This window comes from Myotis lucifugus, unplaced genomic scaffold (assembly GCF_000147115.1).
Source record: "Myotis lucifugus unplaced genomic scaffold, Myoluc2.0 scaffold_308, whole genome shotgun sequence".
Lineage (NCBI taxonomy): Eukaryota > Metazoa > Chordata > Mammalia > Chiroptera > Vespertilionidae > Myotis > Myotis lucifugus.
Window position 1 is genome coordinate 21,116 of NW_005871356.1, and position 6,603 is coordinate 27,718.

General features: G+C 40.0%; 1 pseudogene; it reads right to left on the minus strand.

Annotated features, from left to right (window-relative positions):
- Window positions 1-5,638: 5,638 nt before the first annotated feature.
- Window positions 5,639-6,183, minus strand: LOC102425279 (annotated as a pseudogene).
- Between the last annotated feature and the right edge of the window lie 420 nt (window positions 6,184-6,603).

A 6,603-nucleotide genomic window follows, 5' to 3' on the forward strand; every position in this document is an offset into this window, starting at 1 on the left:
GAGCGGGTGCCTTGGAAAGTGTCATGGTTCTGTCAGCGTCCGGTAAGAAAAGAAAAGAATGTTTATGGGGCTCTGGTCAGTGTGGTTCAGGAGACTGGAGCATCGTCCCCTACCCCTAATTTTAGCATGCACTCTTAGGAAAAGCCGGCTCTAAAGTCTATCTCTCAATGCTTCCAAAAGAGGATTTGGATATGGATATTTATATAAATGGATCAACCTGTGATGTCATTTAGGTGTCAACCCAATTCTTTGAGGAATTAAAAATGGCTCTCCTAATTTTAAAAGGTGGGAGGTCATTTGGAATGTGACATAAATTTTAAATGCTTCCAGGGCAAAATTTGGATTTGATTGTTCTTTTATAAACTAGTGAGTTTTTCTCATGGCTAAAAGGTCTCCATTTTTTTGTCTGTCTGTGCATGTCTATATATGTACAGGGGTGAGCAAAAGTAGCTTTACAGTTGTTCATATGGAAATTAATGCAAAAATTAATAAACAATAATACAAGAATGAACTCGGTTTCAGGTACTCACAACTGTGAACCTACTTTTGCCACCCCTTTATGGTTGTAAATGTAAGGTAATTTTTTTTTACCACCAAATGGTATTCTTAAAATTAACTTAAAGGCAAGTGCTTGTGAGGATTGGATATTCTAAAATTCTTAGAAATGTAAAAACTAATTAAAATGCTTTTCAAGTTCACATTGTCTAAGATTAATCCTCAGTAAATAAAAGTTAGCTTAAGTTTGTTGGTTTAAGTAAAACAGACCTGTCTTTATTTTGCCTGGGTTTTACAAAGTAAATCCATGTTAATAATTGACTTTTATGTCTATGAAAAATGTTTCTAGAGGTTATAAAATGTCTTTATAAAATGTCCAAGCTAAAGAATGCTAATTGATTACTTCTTAGTTTTCATTAGACTGAGGTTCCAAGGGTTAAAACCTCAATGTATGTAGGAAAAACTTTGTGGTGTTTCAGAAGGGTCCCTGGGACCCCTCAAAAGATTTGAAATTGCATGGGAAGCATCTATATATATAAAAAAGCCAGTGTCCGTGACGGCCAGGACGACCAAACGACCGGTCACCATGAGGTGCATTGAGCACCTCTCGGTCCCTCCCCCGCGGCCCATAGGCTCCAATTGCAACAAGGCGGGTGGTGGGCAGGGCAGCGAGTGCAGCTAGTAGTGGCGAGCAGATGGGCAGGGCTGCGAGCAGCGACGGGCTACCGGGCGTGATTTCGCACTGGGCTTCTAGTTGTAAAATAAGTAATGAAAACTTCTAGGATACGTTGTGTAGGTAAACAATGGTTGTAAATTAAACAAATAGGGTTATGAGAAACCCAAGATGGCCCCTTGGTTCTTCCCTACTCCCTGGCGCCCCATTTTCGGTTTTTGCATTCCTTCATGCATCCCAGTGCATTTAAGCTGGACTTAGATGAAGGAACTTATGAGCTGACTTCATTGAAAGGAGAAATCTTACACTATTGTCAAGGTTTGATAGAGTCACTTCAAGAAAATGCCAAGTTGCAAATGAGCTCCCAGGAGACAAAGGCTGTAAAGATTATTGACTGCCACCTGGAGATTTTTTATTTTTTTTTGAAAGAACATCAAATAAAAAACACTCTCCAACCTCATTGGAAGGTTCTTTATCTGATGCTTAAAAGAAGCTGCAGTACTGTTACACTGCAGATCATTTGAGATCTTACTCTCTAGCGTATATCAGCAGTTTGGCTCAGATAAAATCTTATAAAAATTTAAAAAATAATAATAATGTATAGAAATTTAAAAAATGTATTGGTGAGTAGATAAGTATTTTTAATCCATTATCTCAAATATTTGGGACATTTCAAAATATCCACATTTGCCTTCTACCATATAACTCTAACAAAATAGAGATTTGACTTTGTTTCTTATGTCCTAGAAATATACTTCTTTATTTAGAAATAGGGTTATTTGTTGTTGTATCAAATATCTACAAGGCAAGTCTGAAACCAGGGCAATACAATAGTTTCTTACATTACAAAATATTGTTTCCCAGTAGTGACTAGTGTACACTTCTTTGCTTTGTGTGTGTGTTCCATTTGTGGTTTTAGAAATACAAAGTAACTGATAATGATAATCACCACAGTTGCACATGGTAGCTGAAGAACAATTTTCATTATGTAAGTCCTATAACGATTGAATATGTAAGTCTAGATAGAACATTAATCAATTCTTTATATTACTATCCAGATTTAAATGTTGCTTTAATGGACAGGATAAATTGCAATATAAATAATGGCAATGCAATTTTAAATATTTTGTAAAATCTTATGGGATACCAATAACTTGCCATATGAAAACCCATTATAACACTTGAAGATGACATGTAAAATTCATGATTCCCTATCATATCTAAGTATTGCTTTGAGTTCTATTAAAAATATAGATATTATTGCTTCAGCAGAGTGAAGCTTTGCCCCATTCTAATTCATTTTTAAAACTATCACAAAGTTTCAATGAATCACAAAATGTTTAATTTGGCAAGCTGTCAACATATATTAAATGAAAATATTGATCATAACTCTATTTTTCTAAAATGAAAGCAAGAAAAACAAATATTACGAAGTGTATAATAACTTATTAATTGCATATACCTTTATACAGAAGGCCAGACATGCCAACCATAATTAAAGTCAGTCATCCTTTACATTTTCTGAGTTGGAGTTATGTAAAAACAACATAGCTCTTCACACTTCTATTTTTGTCATTGTAAATGTTATTTTTCAATGTAGGAGAATAATGCATATATTTATTTAACAATGTTAGCTTAATTTTTAACATGTAAATATTCAGGAATATAGTATATAAGCCTCCACAAATGCAAGGGCTGAATTATTAAAAGTTGTTACATAAATGTCTAAAGCAGGTACTGTTTCATTCTCAAGAAACTAAGAATTTATGTGTTATTTACCTGCCCCATTTACAGTTTGTCAGCAGACAGAGTTTGTGATGCTGAAGAGATGACCATTGAAGACTGCGAAACAAAGCAAAAATGTAGCAATCCTATATAATAAAAGTGTAATATGCAAATTGACCGAACGGTGGAACGAACGGTCGGCAGGGGGCGGGGCCAGAGAGCAGGTGGTGCCAGGCCAGCCAAGGGCAGAGGGAGGGGACAGCGATGGGGTAGGGTGGAAGGTGGTGACCAGCAGCAGGGCGATGGGGGCCAGCACCATCCCCTGATTGCCCGCCCAGTCACCTCCTGCAAAGGAAGGCCATGGGCGGTGGCAGTGGTGGGGCAATTCGGGGCAGGGCCTGCCGCTCACTGTCCCCAGATTGGCCCGGCTGGATCGCCTCCTGCAGAGGGAGGCCACCAGCAGCACTGGTGCAATGGGGGGTGGGGCTGGCTGCACGCTGCCTGCGCCATCCCCTTGACCAGCCTGCTAGTCACCTCTCACAGGGGGAGGCCAGACTGCAGCTTAGGTCCCCTCCCTTAGGAAGCGGGCCTAAGCCATTGTTGAACATACCCTGAGGGCTCCCAGACTGTGAGGGGACGCAGGCCAGGCTGATGGACCCCCCCACCGAGTGCACAAATTTTCGTGCACTGGACCTCTATAGGGATAATAATAAAAATTGGTTACTCATTGTTATTGACTTCTGTATTGTCTTATTTCCTGTCCTTAGGAAACAGTATATTTCTTGGAGCTTTATTATAATCTAACTAGAGGGCCCGATGCACGAAATTTGTGCAAGGGCTTTGGCCCCTGCTGCTGCCACAGCACCTCTGCCTCAGCCCCCACCCGCCACTGCCACAGAGGGGGGCCTCTGCCGCCTCTGTCGTGGCCCCTGCCTGCTGCGGCTTTGTCCGGAAGGAAGGACATCCAAGAGGACGTCCGGTCTAATTAGCATATTACACTTTTACTATTAGAGATAGACATAACTATAGATACTAATAGAATTATTAGCTACATTATATCATATCAGACCTTATTATTATGTCAGGGTTAAAAAAAACTAACAGAACTACTAGAGAATAGTAAATATATTGTATCATATCTATTCTGTTAGAATCTTAGAGATGCTAATTTAATAATTAGATAGATTTATATATTGAAGATGCTTTGTCCTATTAAATGTTTTAAATAAGTTGGTGATCGAGATGACAGCTTTGATGTCTAAGTGCTTTTGAGACTCCTGGTTCTTAAAGTATACCAACATTTCTAAATGTGAGTTATTCTAGACACTTACATAATAAAAACATATTTGAGACAGACTTTATTATTTAAACTAGTGGCCTGGTGCACAAATTCATGCACATTGAAATGAAATTAAGTAGAAGAAATATTTTAATATCGCTATTCGCCCTTTCTTTATAATAGAAGTGTCAACCAAATTCACGATCGACAATGACAGATCAAAACACACATGTGCGATTGGTGCCAGCGAGAGCTTTATATGTGTCATGCATGCGCGAGTCAACTTAGCCTTTTATATATATAGATACACTTGCTTAATTAGACCTGCTTTCTGATGTAGCTAAACTTTTTCCAGCCCAGTGAAGCACCCCAACTTCTCTTTCAGGTAATTTGTCAGCAACACAGCAGTAACTGTCAACACGAAGCAGATTATTATTGTAGATCATGCAGGGAGAAAAAAGGGCAAAATATTTAACTGCAGCAGTGTTTGACTATATTCTGCACAGAGAGAAAACCTGAAGTCATTTTCAAGTTCCACCATTTCTTACTTCTTTTCAGTTGGGTCAAGTTTATAAATTTTCTTAATCTCCATTTTCTGGCTAATGAAAAGAAAATAGGATTCTACTGAATTTCCTATCTACCCACTCCAGGAATCAAATAAGATGAGGCACGGGAAAACACTTCACGAACATTTGGTTAAACTGTAAAATGTTGCACCTGGCTGTAAAGCAAGTTGGGTTCCTGGGCTGAAGAACTTCCAAGGAGGCTAGTCACTAGGGAGAGGAAGCCAGGCGCTGCTACGTGATATCATTACCCGGACAGACACTTAGCATATTAGCCTTTTACATATATAGATACATTTTTATACTACTTTATTGACCCATTTTTTTCTTCCCCAGAGTCCTCCTGCTATATCAAGTAAATTTTCTACGGTTTCCTTGCAATATATGTATTGTCTATTTTGAAGACTTTCCTGTAGGTGAATTATAACTTCTCAATACAAGCAATTTCCATACAGGGTGTATTATCAGCAAGATGAGTTTCCACTGGAGGTGAGGGGTGTGGGGAGAATGGAGACAGGAAGCTGGAGAGTATGTTTAGGGGGAAATCTAGAGAAAAGGGGAGACCTAGCAGTTGATGGGGAACTTAGGAAAGAGGGAAGATAGCTGTGATTTGAAGAAATTTAGGGCAAGAAGAGAGACGTGTAAAGGGTGTTTTATGGTTTGCAAGATGATTTGCTACTTAAACTCATCCCCCTTCACTTTATAGTCTTTTTTATGACAGACAACTGTCTAGTTTTCATTTAATAATCATAAACTTAACTCTGCAATCCAGCTAGACTGGAAAAGGGTAAGGAAATTATGGAACCCAATGAACTGTGGCAAGAGCTCAAAGATTATAGAACATTCCAAGCAAATCATGGTGAAGGGGTGCTCTCCTGAGCTACAGAAGGAATGGTCTGGTGGTTAAGATAAAACACAAGTCAAATGTATTAGAGTTGTCCACAGTCAGCAATGGAGATCTTCTTGCTGATCTTGCTATTCCTGGACCCAAAGCGCTCCATGGCTACTGCACTATCGATGTCATCTTTCACCTGGCCGAAGACCACATGCTTGCCATTCATCCACTCAGTCTTGGCAATGACGATGACAAACTGGGAACGATTGTGTTGGGTCCAGCATTGGCCAGGACAAGATGCCAGGACCTGTATGTTTCAGGGTGAAGTTCTCATCCTCAAATTTCTGCCTATAGATGGACTTGCCGCCTGTGCCATTATGACGTGTGAAGTGACCACCCTGGCACATAAATCCTGGAATAATTCTGTGAAAGCAGGAACTTTATAACCAAATCCTTTCTCCCCAGTGCTCAGAGCATGGAGGTTTTCTGCTGTCTTTGGAACTTCGTCTGCAAACAGCTCGAAGGAGACGCGGCCCAAGGGCTCACCGTCGATGGCGATGTCGAAGAACACGGTGGGGTTCACCATGGCTGGCCACGGGCAGCTCCGGGGCCGCGGCGTCTGCAAAGCCCACTTTATAGTGTTAAAGTGAGTTTGACATGTAGGTTATAGTCTTTCCTAGTATCACTGAAAATAAACATTTACCTAGTAAGGTAAAAAAATTTCAACTACTTACTATTTGAAATCATCTTTATATACAAGTTATCCATGGAAATGGGTGGAGAAAACAGAGGGCTTAGGACCAAGCCCTGGAAAGCTGCCACCTTGAAACTGCTACCTTGAAGTCAGGTAGTAAGAGGCAATACAAGGGTGGAAGGCAATAGAGGGAGAGGAAGAGCAGCAATGTGGTATCCTGGGAATCAAGAAAAGAGTGTTGGAGTCAAGAGTGCTCATGCAGCTGAGAGGCAGAAGGCAGAAGACTGGCCCTGGGGTCTGGCTACAGAACAACAACATTTTTGGAGGCCTGATGGGAAT